Source organism: Physeter macrocephalus, chromosome 1 (genome assembly GCF_002837175.3).
Source record: "Physeter macrocephalus isolate SW-GA chromosome 1, ASM283717v5, whole genome shotgun sequence".
NCBI lineage: Eukaryota > Metazoa > Chordata > Mammalia > Artiodactyla > Physeteridae > Physeter > Physeter macrocephalus.
The window spans coordinates 19,405,156-19,419,710 of NC_041214.2; positions in this window are offsets into that span (position 1 = coordinate 19,405,156).

Consider the following 14,555-nt stretch of genomic DNA (forward strand, 5'->3'; position numbering starts at 1 on the left):
ATAACCCAATCACAAGACATTTCATCCCTCCATAATTTAGGGTCAAGCCAGTTCTCCCACCAACTCCATTTCTGAGTCCAAATGTGTTTGTCACGAGGTGGGCTTGTATGTGAGTATGGGCGGAGGTATATGAAACCTACAAAGCCCTGCAAAGGTTGAAAAACAACTTCCATCTGCATTTGCCAATACCTCCCCTCGTGCATGGGTGCAGAGGTACTAGGGGAAAGGACATGCCATGGCTGTATGACAGGCAAAGCTGGAGGTTGGAATGAGACAGAAATGAAATGACATATTAGTAACCAGTTTCTGCAAAGGTAAGCTCGGTGAATCAGTCTTCAGCATCCATGGCCAGAGGGTCAGGGAGCCCTTTGAGTCAGGTAAACTGTGAACTACTGGGTGTTTTTTTGGCCCAGGGAAGCGTCACCCTAGAGGCAATGGTGAGTCTCATCTTGTATAATGAGAGACATATTCATGTCCACATCCTCAGGAATCCCTATGCAGGAGAGAACATCAGAGTTTGATGGTTTGTGGAGATGTCCCAGATGGGAGAATGGTGCTCGGGTATAGAATGTGTAACACCAAGGGTGAATCCTAATGTAAACAATGCACTTTGGATGATTATGATGTGTCTTGTAGGTTCATCAATTGTAACAAATGTACCACTCCCGGGGAGGATGTTGATAATGGAGGAGGCTGTATCTGCATGGGGGCAGGGGGTATATGTGAGTCAAACTCTCTGTACTTTCTGTTCAATTTTGCTAAAATTAAACCTAAAACTGCTCTAAAAAATTAAGTCTATAAAAAACAATTGCTGTGCTTTTGAAAATCCCAGTGTCTAGGCCACGCCCCCAGATCAATTAAATCAGGACATACAGGCTTGCAATCTAGACATCAATAAATTTTTAATACAATCCATGTAATCCCAATGTACAGTCAAGGCTGAGAACTACTGCCCTAGAAAGTGATCATCCCACTTCAGTGGATCTCAGACCTGTATGTCAATTAGAATCACTTGGCACTTAAAAAATATCAATATATAGATATCCAGGCCTCATTCCCTGAAATTGATTCATTTGGTCTAGGATGAGGCCTGGGCACCAGTATTTTTTTTAAAAACCCTTCAGCTGATTCTAATATGCAGCCCAGGTTGATCTGTAACAAGAAGGGCAACTTCCTGGAACATATGCTTTAAACTCTCCAGTCCTGTCCCCATGGCAGACATCACCAATCATTCCCAATGAGCCCAGACATGGCCTTAGGATTCTTATATACTCAGCTTATCAGGCAATTCCCAATAACTGATCAGAACTGCCAACGGAATCCCCTTTGGCAGCTCTGCTTGATAGATCAACTCCCTCTCCAAACCACAGATGGCTTTGTTGCCTCTGCCTCCCCCAATTCTGCCTCTATCTCTCCCAATTCTGCCTCTATCTCCATCTCTTGGAAAGTCTGACATTTTCATAGAAGAGGTCTCCAAAGCTGTGACTCCACGACAGATCTTCAGGCTTTAGAACAACGTTGTACCTTCACCCTGTGCCTATAGTCTTCAAATCTCAAGGACTTTTCTGCAAACATTAACTCCTTTGTTTGAAAAGGTCTGGTGCTGTGAAGACTAATGAGATAACATTTATGAAACACTCTGTGTTCCCAAGAGGAAAGACAGCATGCAATTCATGTAAAAGGCGTATTCAGAGACCACTGAAAACTCTCACAGGAATTGGCAGCCTTTTGTGCTTTGCTGTGAATATCATTTAAGGTCAGGAGGGAGGCCACACCACTGCCCTTTGAGAAGGCCTAGTGATGTGGGAGACGTAGCAGTAAGAACAGCTTCCTAGAACCCAGCCTTTGTCGCTTTCTAGTTTTGTTACCTTAAGCAAGTTTCTTAATGTGTCTTCCCTCATACATCCAGTGGGAGTGACAATGTCTGGCTCAGATAATATAAGTGAGAATGCTGGCGTGGACCCTCACGTCAGCTCTTCCAAGGAGCTGGGAGCCGCCTCGGGCTGGTATTAAAGGGCCACATATGCAGTACATTTGCACATCACAAGAGGAAATGTACGGGACAGCGTTGATTAAGAATCCAGAAAGGAACCTTCCTTTGACTAACATGAGAATTAGGAGAACTTATGTCTTTTAGAATTTTCCCATGTAGATCTATAATTAAGAACAAGATCTATGCTGAGCCCAGCTTTGCCCTAGAGGTCATGTTGACCTCTTTAGTAAAAAACAAAACCTCTTAACGGGTGTATACTAAGTAGCTACTCCACAGAAAGCTAAATAATAGGGATGAAGAGAAAGCTTTCATTTCCCCAGTGCATGAGAAGAAATTCCTGCCTTAAAAAGCAGATAATATGTGAGATGTAAAAATAAATAAGTAAATAAATCTGAAAGTAGGTAAAACATAAATTTTAAAAAAAGCAGATAACATTATCAATTCTAAGATGTACATTTTTGTTACATATACCTGAAATTGGAGCACATCTTACAAGTGAAGGCATGTCATAGTCTAACAGCATTTCTTTCCATTCTTAATGGTTCATTGAATAAATGGGGCATCTTGAAATCAATGGCATCTTTTTTTTTTTTTTTTTTTAATTTAAAAAATTTATTTATTTATTGGCTGCGTCGGGTCTTTGTTGCTGCGCGCGGGCTTTCTCTAGTTGCAGCGAGCGGGGGCTACTCTTCGTTGCAGTGTACGGACTTCTCCTTGCGGCGGCTCCTCTTGTTGCAGAGCATTGGCTCTATGGGATGGCTTCTGGGATGGGGGTGTTACCCCTCTGAAGGAGTGTGGGAGCGCCCATTATGTGTCTAGCATGGGTTTCAGGAAGACACAGTGGAAATATGATGGCTGGGGATTTGACACTCTCACACCTCTGTTCCCAGCACAGAGTAGCTATGCAGCTCTGTTCATAAAAGTAGAGTCTCAAACAAAGGAAACCTAGTATATGTATATTTGACAAAATATGGGGTATTTTCCAACACCAACAGTTTTCCAATTCTTTGGACACCAATCAGGTGTCAAACAATTAAATTCGATTGTGATACTAAGTCCCTGGAGTTAGTGTCAGATTCTACAGATTTAAGGGTTCATTCCCCCAAGACTGCCCCTACTTGAGATGCCAGTTGCAAATCCTGGCCACTCATACTTCTGACCAAAGGGCTATAAGTTGCAGGTTCTCACCATCCCCTTCTTAGGCATGATAATTTGCTAGAATGACTCACAGAACTCGGGGAAAGAATTTACTTAATGTTTGCTAGTTTACTCTTAAGGTATAACTCAGGAACAGCCAGATGGGAGAAATGCTTAGGGCAAGGTCCAGGGCATGGGCACAGCTTCCACTCTGTCTCTGGCTGGACCACCCTTCCAGTACTTTGATGTGCTCACCAACCGAGATGCTCATCAAATCTTGTTATTCAAGAGTTTTTATAAAGCTCAATGTCCAGCCTTCCTCCTACTTCCTGGAGGTCAACGGGTGGGGCTAAATCTTCTAACCTTTGAATTCCTTCGTCTTTCTGCTGACCAGCTCTATCCTGAGGCTCTCTAGGGGCCTCACCCTAAGTCACTGCATCAGCACAAGCTCAGGTGTGACCAAAAGTGGTTCATTATGAATAACAAAAACATTCCTATCACTCAGGAAATTCCAAGGGTTTTAGGAGCCCAGAAGTCAGGGACAAAGACCAAATATATTTCTTATTATATCACACAGAGGAAAAATCTGAAAGGGGAACTATGTTAAATGTAACAGAAACTCGACTGGGATGGCAGTGAGTTCAAGGGACTCTGGGCCTCCCCCAGGGCTGTCTATACATTTTGTTCTCTTCCTCTCTTCCATCTCCTATCTCTGCATCACCTGGTGTGTTGACCTCATTTATTACAGATGACAGTGTATGGGCAGAATGCATAGTGTCAAATAATTCCTCAATTAAATGATTTATCATCCCAGCTTAGTGGTCCCAGAGGAAAGACTCATCTCTCCCAGTGTCCATAAATAAAATCCCAGGGAAGGGCCATATTGCCTTGCTTGGGTCAAAAGACCAACTTGCTGTGGCCCTGGAGTTAGGGTATTTTGACTGTCTGGTGTGGAAGGAAAATAAAAATGGAGTCAATATTGCCAAGAGAACTCTCTAAAATGGAGCCAGGAAGCCACTGAAAATGTATGACTCGTGCATGTCTCAACCTGTATGGACTTTTACCTTTTGACCATGCACTGTCCTACTCCAGATACTTATCAGACACTTACTCTAAAATAACTCATGATGGCCTATCTACTTATCAAACCCCTAACCCTAAAATTAGTTGTGATTCCTTAAGGACAAATATTTCCTGACTTGCATCAGAGTTGATCACAATCCTCTCTGGGCAACTTTATCCACCTTGTGGTTTTTGTCTTTATAAGCCTTTGACTTTTTCTCTTCCCTAGAACACTTTTTCGGTTTTATGTGAATCTGTGTCTTCTGAATTATAATTCTTAAGACCTCAGATGAGGCTGGCTGTTCTTTTCGGCCTTGATACTGGGCGTGGGTCATGTGTTTACACAAGGGGTGGTTGGGACTAGCCAAACCCACCAGAATCACATGGAGTGCTAGAGGGTAGCTCCCCAAGGAGAGAGAAGAGGAATTCCAGGTGGCCAAGACAATCATGCATGTTTGCTAGAAGTTTTGATGGAAACCCCACATGGAGGTACTATGTGCCTGGGATAGAGAGAGGGACATAGAAAGTAGAGAGCAGGGTGAGGCTTCTCCAAAGGTCAGCTGCAGTTTGAACTCATTGGTCCCTGGAAAAAGACATGTGTGTTCAGTGGAGGGATGCAGAAAACTAGAACAGATGCTGAGGGGTCTGCCTTGACCATCTACCTTGACTCATTTCCATCTCTCATCCAGCCTCTAGGAAAATCCTTGACCGTCCCAGCCTGGGAGTATTCTCCAGAGGCAGAGATGCAGAGCTGTGTGTCAGAAAGAGCACTGGACTAGAAGTCAGGACCCTGAGTCCCAGGTTTGCCCCTGACTTGATCAAGTTCACTCCCTTCTCAATAAACATGGCATTAGACCAGACCATAGTTAAGCAGAATATGGTAAAAAACAAGGACAGGGCTGGGGCTGGGGAGAAACAGAAGGAAAAACACCTCCAAGGAGTTGGATACATTTACTATCACAAAGTTATTGTATTATAAATCTATAACTTCATTGAAAAATAAAAACGATAGAATGGAAATATATTTCGTGTTATTTTACCTTAGCCCTGTAAAAGGAGATAATCTTCCCTTGTATCTCTTCAATTCTTTAGTGAGAAACGTACAAGCTACTTTCCCTTATGGACCAGGATGGAAAATAGCTTTGTGGACTCCTGGGGGGAGTTTTCCTTTAAGAGGATACATATCGTTTAAGCCACACCAGACACATAAGTAAAGGGTGAGTAGCCTAGACTGCCTAGGGAAAGACAATATAAAGAGACCCTTTATGTTTGGGAAGTTGGAGGGCAGGGGGCTGCCACCTTGCCCCTTGGCCATCACTAGAGAGAAAGGATGGGAGGGAGTTCTGTGAACAGTGGAGTCCATTCTGATTCAAAGCTTCAGGAGACAGCTCTGGGTATACAGAAACTAAAAGAGAGCTTGGTTGAAAGGGCAGCCACGTTGGGGTCCCTGGCAAAACGGAGTGCTGAGGGAGGGCACTGTCCTCCGTGAAGAGCCCCTGTGGCTCCTTCAGGGACTGGCACCCTGAGGGCTCCTCGCAGAGAGAAAGCATTTTAAGGTGAACCAACTGGTCTTCAACAGTGACACCATGTGGTCGAGAGAAGTAAAGACAGCCTTGGACCAATTGCCTTGCCCCTGGGGTTGAGGATGCCTGGAGAACCTGTGCCCAAACTTGAACGACTGGAGAGAGTGTGCACTTCAAAAGGGAGACACTGACCCTCTTGTTCTAGGCCAGGTGGGGCTACCGCGATTTTTTTTCAGTATTGATACTTTGAGTTGTTGGAGCAATTCATACTGGTTACGTACATTCTAAAACAAAGGTTATACACAGACTTTACTTACGTTTCTGAAAATCTGTAACCACGTCAGTTTGACTTTGCAGGTTTTGCTGGAGCCCCGAGCATCGCACTCCAGGCCACTGAACACACGCTTTATTTCGTTTCCTCTTTCACCGCATGATGTGCCAACTTGTTTTCTGAAAAGGGGGAAGAGTGGAAGGATCCAATTTTTGACTTTCAAACAGGACTCCTCTGGGGTCATTACATTTTCCTCTAAGGTAACTTTAGTGCAAGTGTCTACATTTTTATATGGAACTGCTTAATGTTTTAAGAGTCTCCTGGGAAAGTTATTCATGCTACTCACTACAGGCTTCTAGTTAAGAAATGTTTCATTTGATTTCTAGCTGAACACCACAGTATCGATTTCTCAAAGCATTTACAGATTTATTAGGAATGTGACTGTGTAAGCTAGTCAAATGGGTATAGACCACGTGGCTTGGAATATCATACATTCAGACAATAGGGAGCGTGTGAGCCCCACCATGTGTCAGGTGGGGCTGGGCATGGAAGTCCCACCCTGTTTAGGGGCTTGGAAGATAGATTGGTACAGAGCAAAACATAGCCTCTCCATCAAGGAGCCTGCTTGATGGGAAGCAAGCACAGGAAGAGCAGAGAGGAGGAAGATCCGAGCCAGCGTCAGTCGCCACCGCTGGTTTTGCAAGGCATAGATAGACAGATGCCAACAACCAAACTTAGAACTAGCCCTTGAAATCAGTCATTCACACGGGAGGCAGTGCTGCTCGGAAGTTAGGTGTGTCAAGTGCTGGATTAGAATCTCATTTCCACCACTTAGCAGCTGTGTGATCTCGGGCATGTCACTGAGCCCCAAGTGCCTCAACTTCCTCGCCTGTGAATTGGAGAGAATACCCACCTCCAGGGAGGTTTTAATCAGAGAATACTGGCAAAGTGTAATGACGAGTAAAACTGCTCTATAAATTGAGCTTTACTGAAAATAATGATAGTGAGTCAAAAATGTGTAGACCAATCAGATCTTTGATGTATTTTTGTTATGTTCAAATCAAGAGTTGATCCATTGAATAAAGAGTTGCCGTTTTAGACCAGATTAGGTTCATCATATTTCTCTAACTCTTTGGATCTCAACCTTGGCTGCATATTAGACTCACCTGGGGGGTTTTAAACCTACTGATGCTCAGACTTCAACCCCACAGAGTCTGATGCAGTTGGTCTGGAGTGTGCCTTGGGCTTCAGGATTTTCAGTCATGAACTGATGTGCAGCCGGGGTTGGGACCCGCTGGTCTAACTGAATATGAAGAGTGAGCAGATCTGTCCTTGGGTCACAGGCAGCCAGGGAAGTTGCTGATGTCTTTCTCCTTATATATCCACATTCTGAGCTAGGAGTTGTCTTGGAAACAAGCAGTGGGGGAGGGTGCTAAAAAACTGGCACTAAAAATTGACTGAGGTACCAAATAATTCTATCCGCATGAGGCATTTGTGAGTCCTTTTGGTACTAGGGCATGTTCCTCAGCCAGCAGCTCTGGGATGCGTGGAACAGTTGGAGTTAGAAAGATGGATTCCGGGGGCAGCTCTGCCATAGCCCAGCCAAGAGAGTATGGGCAAGTAAGTCAGTATGCCTGTGCCATCTTGGCTTGGTTATCTGCGTGTTTACGAGATGACAATGTTCTTCTGCAAACCCCGCAGAGCTGTTCTTAGGTCACTGAGATGATGTTGAGAAAATACTTTGTAAATCATAAAATACTATATGAATGAAATCAAATACCCAGTAGAGATTAGACACTGCATTTTATGAGACTGTAAAAAAAATTGTAAATTATGGTTTCTGCTGTCCTGAGCTAAGTTTTCCACCACACTGTAGCAAAGTTGTGATAACTGAGACCATTTTACAAAACAATTCTATATGCAGGATTTCACAGAAGCAATACTGCAGTGCACTCTATTTTCTATCCTAATCAGTAACTTATCATGATAAGCCTTTTGCAAAACACTATCTAGGGAGTGGGCCTGCCTGGTAAAATGACTCCTTTTTGTGCAGAAAAATAATTACTGTAATGAGTTTCTGATATGCAAACATAAAGCACAAGGGTCCATGCAATTTTACTGAGGATGAAAAGTAACGAGCATTCAAATTAAGGGGTCTAATTTGTTATGTAAATCGAGTGGGTTTTTTGTTTTGTTTTGGTTTGGGGTTTTTAGGGTTTCTTTTTAGCAGAATTATTTCCTTCCAGTTTATGGTGACTTTAGAAAACATTTCTTTTGTTAAAGAACAAAATGTAACTGAATACATTTTAAAGATCTTATTGGCTTTTTTCAGTGATTCATGAATCTGGCAGTATCCTATCCAGATAGAAAGGAGCTCCAATTAGTTGTACAGTTCAAGGGGGTTTTATAGGCCAATGTGAGCAGGAACAAGGAGGTTACACTGGACAAAAGCAGATTGGTTATTGCAAGGCTATTTCCTTACAGAGAGCAAAGGAAGCCTCAGAGCAGGGTCAGGTACCTTGTGCCGAGCAGGCGAGCAGTGATTGGTTGATGTAGACCTTCCTTTTCTGGGAGAGCCCAGCATAGAAACTTAGCTAAAGTTTTGGTTTGCTGACATGGAAGCAGACTCCACCTTGGGCCCAATCTGGTTACTTTAACACTTTCCTAAGTCTGATCGGGACTGTCTAGCGTTTGCGTGCTATTGTGTGTTCTTATGGGGTTATGAGTGGTGTGCTGAACAGCTGGATGCAGAGGTGGAGTTTGTCGTTAGGGACCATAGGGAAAACCTGCAGGCTGATCTCCATCTCACGCTGCAGAAAAAAGGTTACATGAAAAAGACAGCTGCCCATCTAAGGAAAGGTCAAAGTTATACTGAGAGGCAGGCTAGAGCACAGACTCCTTCTAGAGTCACATTGCCTTGTTTGAATCCCGGTTTCAATTCTTACCTGCTGTGTGACTTCGGGCAAGTAATTTAACCTCTCTGTGCCTCAGTTTCCTCTTCCATCAAATAGAGATAATAAAAGTACCTAAAAATCATTAAATTTTTGTGAGAATTAAATGAGTTAATATTGATAAAATGCTTAAAACAGCTGGAACATTGTAAGCATCCTATAAGTGCTAAATAAAATATACTTTTTAACCCACTATTATATCATCTGTAATTTACTTTAAGATGCATCAGTATAGGCAGACTCTATGAGTTAAATTAACTTGAACTGACAGCTTAGTGGTGAGAAATGGACAATGAAATATCCAATTTGAGAGTCCACACTCCAAGGGAGGTTAGAGCAGAGCTTCATTATGTAAATCAGTACCAGAAGGTAAGCTGTTTGATTTAGTGTTAAGAAGAAAAAAATAGCAAATGATGACAGCAGCAAACAAGCAACTTATTGAATAATGTGCTTTGTACAATGTCATTTACTGAATACATTCATTCATTCAAACAATATTTAAGAATCAACTATGTGCCAAGCACAGTGAAAGGTACTGGATATATTACATTTGCCTAAGACGGATGGGAAGCCTGCACGGTGGGCTCTGAGATGAGACCTGAAGGATGAGATGGTGCCCATGAGCCAGGACAGGTGAGGACAGAGTTCCAGGCAGTAGGAACAGCAAGGACAGGACCTGGGGGCAGGACACACTCTGCAGTTTGGGGCAACTGGAAGGCCGTTTGGGTGGTTGGATAGTGGAAGGCAAGAGGATGGCCAGCAAGGGATGCTTCTCTGGGCATGTTTCACTTGACCTCTCCAAGGCACGGGACCTACTGAACCTTGAAATTGTCTCCTCTTGATTTCCATGTTGCTTCTACTCCTTGGTTTTCTCCCAGCTTAGGTGGATTCACTAGTGTCCCTCCTACCACCCCAAATTCATGTTTACCTAGAACCTCAGAATGTGACCTTATTTGGAAATAGGGTCTTTGCAGGTGTAATTAGTTAAGATGGTTAGTTAGATGGATTAGGATAGGCCCTAATCCAATGGTTAGTATTCTTCTAAGAAGTCCGTGTGAAGACACACAGAGAGATGCAGGCCGTGTGATGACAGAAGCAGAGATTAGAGTGATGCACCTTAAACCAAGGATTGCCAATGATTGGCAGCAACCACCAAAGCTGGGAGATCAGCATGGAACAGATTCTGCCTCAGAAACTCCAAAGAACCAAACCTGCTGGCACTTTGATTTTGGACCTCCAGTCTCCTGAGCTGTAAGACAATACATTTCTGTTGTTTTAAGCCACCCAGTTTGTGGTAATTTGTTATGGCGGCCTGAGGAAACTAATATGCATCTCTTCAACTGTGCATTCTCAGTCCTTTTCCTGGTTTCCTCTTCCTGTGTATACTCTTGGTGTGATCCAGGCTTTCCATCCTTTGTTGATATGCTCTTTTTACACCCTCTCCCTGGCACCTATTGACAAAAGGCTTTATTCCCCTGGAATAAAGTTAGCCTGGACACTTTCCTCTATTCCAACTTCCACATTCAATTAGCCCATGGACATTGCACTTTTATAAAAAAATTATTTTCAAGAAGAATGAGGAGTAACATTTGCATATGATTTTTAAAAACATAGCATGAATAGCTTGTATCTGTTAATCTCATACCCCTAATTTGTCCCTCCCTCCTTCCGTCTTCCCTTTGGTAACCAGAAGTTTGCTTTCCATCCATTAATATTGTAAATCAACTAAACCTCAATTAAAAAAATATGGTATGAATAGATAGATATACAGACCAATGGAATAGACTAGACATTCAAAAATAAAGCCAAATATATATGGAAATTTAGTAAATGATTGAGGTAGTCACTATCTCAATAGTGATAATGAAAATATTAACTCTTTAAAAGATGGTGTAGGGACAACTGGATAGCCATTTCAAAAATGATCAAATTAGATCCCTATCTCATGCCACCAGAATAAATTTCAAATGGATCAATAATGTAAATGTAAAAAAGGCAAGGCATAAGTACTAAAAGAAAACATAACTGGGTTTGGAAAGAATGTCTCAAAGCTATAAAACAAGATCCAAAAGCAACAATAGAAAATCTTGATTAGTTTGATTATGTAAAAATAAAGGTTGTTTTGTTTTGTTTCATCATAAGCAAAGTCAAAAAGCAAATTACAAATTAGTGGAAAATATTTGCAACTTATATTGCAGAAAAAGGACTGATCTCTTTAATATATAAAGAGTGCCTAAAAATAAAAGAGAATAAAATCCAAAACATGATAGAAAAATCATCAAAAACATAAACAGACAATTCACAGAAGGAGAGACATAGATGAATCTCTTAAATATTTTTTAATTTTTAAATTTGATTTAATTTATTTTTTTATACAACAGGTTCTATTAATCAATTTTATACACATCAGTGTATACATGTCAATCCCAATTACCCAATTCATCACACCCCCACCCCACCCCCACCTGCTTTTCCCCCCTTGGTGTCCATACGTTTGTTGTCTACATCTGTTCTCTATTTCTGCCCTGCAAACCGGTTCATCTGTACCATTTTTCTAGGTTCCACATATATGCGTTAATATACGATATTTGTTTTTCTCTTTCTGACTTACTTCACTCTGTATGACAGTCTCTAGGTCCATCCACGTCTCAACAAATGACCCAATTTCATTCCTTTCTATGGCTAATATTCCATTGTATGTATCTACCACATCTTTATCCATTCGTCTGTTGATGGGCCTTTAGGTTGCTTCCATGACCTGGCTATTGTAAGTAGTGTTGCAATGAACATTGGGGTGCATGTGTCTTTTTGAATTATGGTTTTCTCTGGGTATATGCCCAGTACTGGGATTGCTAGATCATATGGTAATTCTATTTTTAGTTTTTTAAGGAAGCTCCATACTGTTCTCCATAGTGGCTGTATCAATTTACATACCCACCAACAGTGCAAGAAGCTTCCCTTTTCTCCACACCCTCTCCAGCATTTGTTGTTTGTAGATTTTCTGATGATGCCCATTCTAACTGGTGTGAGGTGATACCTCATTGTAGTTTTGATTTTCATTTCTCTAATAATTAATGATGGTGAGCATCTTTTCATGTGCTTCTTGGCCATGTGTATGTCTTCTTTGGAGAAATGCCTATTTAGGTCTTCTGCCCATTTTGGGATTGGGTTTTTTGTTTTTTTAATATTGAGCTGCATGAGCTGCTTATACATTTTGTATTTGGATATTAATCCTTTGTCAGTTGCTTCATTTGCAAATATTTTCTCCGATTTTGAGGGTTGTCTTTTGGTCTTGTTTATGGTATCCTTTGCTGTGCAAAAGCTTTTAAGTTTCATTCGGTCTCATTTGTTTATTTTTGTTTTTATTTCCATTTCTCTAGGAGGTGGGTCAAAAAGGATCTTGCTGTGATTTATGTCATAGTGTGTTCTGCCTATGTTTTCCTCTAAGAGTTTGATAGTGTGTGGCCTTACATTTAGGTCTTTAATCCATTTTGAGTTTATTTTTGTGTATGGTGTTAGGGAGTGTTCTAATTTCATTCTTTTACATGTAGCTGTCCAGTTTTCCCAGCACCACTTATTGAAGAGACTGTCTTTTCTCCTTTGCATATCCTTGCCTCCTTTGTCATAGATTAGTTGACCATAGGTGTGTGGATTTATCTCTGGGCTTTCTATCTTGTTCCATTGATTTATGTTTCTGTTTTTGTGCCAGTACCATATTGTCTTGATTACGGTAGCTTTATAGTATAGTCTAAAGTCAGGGTGTCTGATTCTTCCAGCTCCGTTTTATTCCCTCAAGAATGCTTTGGCTATTCGGGGTCTTTTGTGTCTCCACATAAATTTTAAGATTTTTGTTCTAGTTCCTTAAAAAATGCCATTGGTAATTTGATAAGGATTGCCTTGAATCTGTAGATTGCTTTGGGTAGTATACTCATTTTCACAATATTGATTCTTCCAATCCAAGAACATGGTATATCTCTCCATCTGTTTGTATCATCTTTAATTTCTTTCATCAGTGTCTTAATGTTTTCTGCATACAGGTCTTTTGTCTTCCAAGGTAGGTTTATTCCTAGGTATTTTATTCTTTTTGTTGCAGTGGTAAATGGGAGTATTTCCTTAATTTCTCTTTCAGATTTTTCATCATTAGTGTACAGGAAAGCCTGCAACTCTACCAAATTCATTAATTAACTCTAGTAGTTTTCTGGTGGCATTGTTACCATTCTCTATGTATAGTATCATGTCACTGGCAAACAGTGACAGTTTTACTTTTTCCTTTCCAATTTGGATTCCTTTTATTTCTTTTTCTTCTCTCATTGCTGTGGCTAGGATTTCCAAAACTATGTTGAATAAGAGTGGCTAGAGTGGACATCCTTGTCTTGTTCCTGATCTTAGAGGGAATGCTTTCAGTTTTTCACCATTGAGAATGATGTTTGCTGTGGGTTTGTCATATATGGCCTTTATTATGTTGAGGTAGTTTCCCTCTATGCCCACTTTCTGGAGAGTTTTTATCATAAATGGGTGTTGAATTTTGTCAAAAGCTTTTTCTGCATCTATTGAGATGATCATTTGGTTTTTCTCCTTCAGTTTGTTAATATGGTTCATCACATTGATTGATTTGTGTATGTTGAGGAATCCTTGCATCCCTGTGATAAATCCCACTTGATCATGGTGTATGATCCTTTTTTGTGTTTTTGGATTCTGTTTGCTAGTATTTTGTTGGGGATTTTTGCATCTATATTCATCAGTGATATTGGTCTGTAACTTTCTTTTTTTGTAGTATCTTTGTCTGGTTTTGGTATCAGGGTGATGGTGGCCTCATAGAATGAGTTTGGGAGTGTTCCTTCCTCCCCAGTTTTTGAAAGAGTTTGAAAGGGATGGGTGTTAGCTCTTCTCTAAATGTTTGATAGAATTCACCTGTGAAGTCCTGGACTTTTGTTTGTTGGAAGATTTTTTTGTTTATTTTGTTTTGTTTGTTTGTTCGTTTGCTGTATGCGGGCCTCTCACTGTTGTGGCTTCTCCCGTTGTGGAGCACAGGCTCCAGATGTGCAGGCTCAGTGGCCATGGCTCACGGGCCCAGCCGCTCCGCGGCATGTGGGATCTTCCTGGACCGGGGCACAAACCTGTATCCCCTGCATTGACAGGCGGACTCTCAACCACTGCGCCACCAGGGAAGCCCTGTTGGAAGATTTTTAATCACAGTTCCAATTTCATTACTTGTGATTGGTCTGTTCATATTTTCTATTTCTTCCGGGTTCAGTCTTGGAAGGTTATACCTTTCTAAGAATTTGTCCGTTTTTTCCAGGTTGTCCATTTTATTGGCATAGAGTAGCTCATAGTAGTCTCTTAGGATGCTTTGTATTTCTGTGGTGTCTGTTGTATCTTCTTGTTTTTTATTTCTAATTTTATTGATTTGAGTCCTTTCCCTTTTTTTCTTGATGTCTCTGGCTAATGGTTTATCAATTTTGTTTGTCTTCTCAAAGAACCAGCTTTTAATTTTATTGATCTTTGCTACTGTTTTCTTTGTTTCTATTTCATTTATTTCTGCCCTGATCTTTAGGATTTCTCTCCTTCTGCTAACTTTGGGTTTTGTTTGTTCTTCCTTCTCTAGTTCCTTTAGGTGT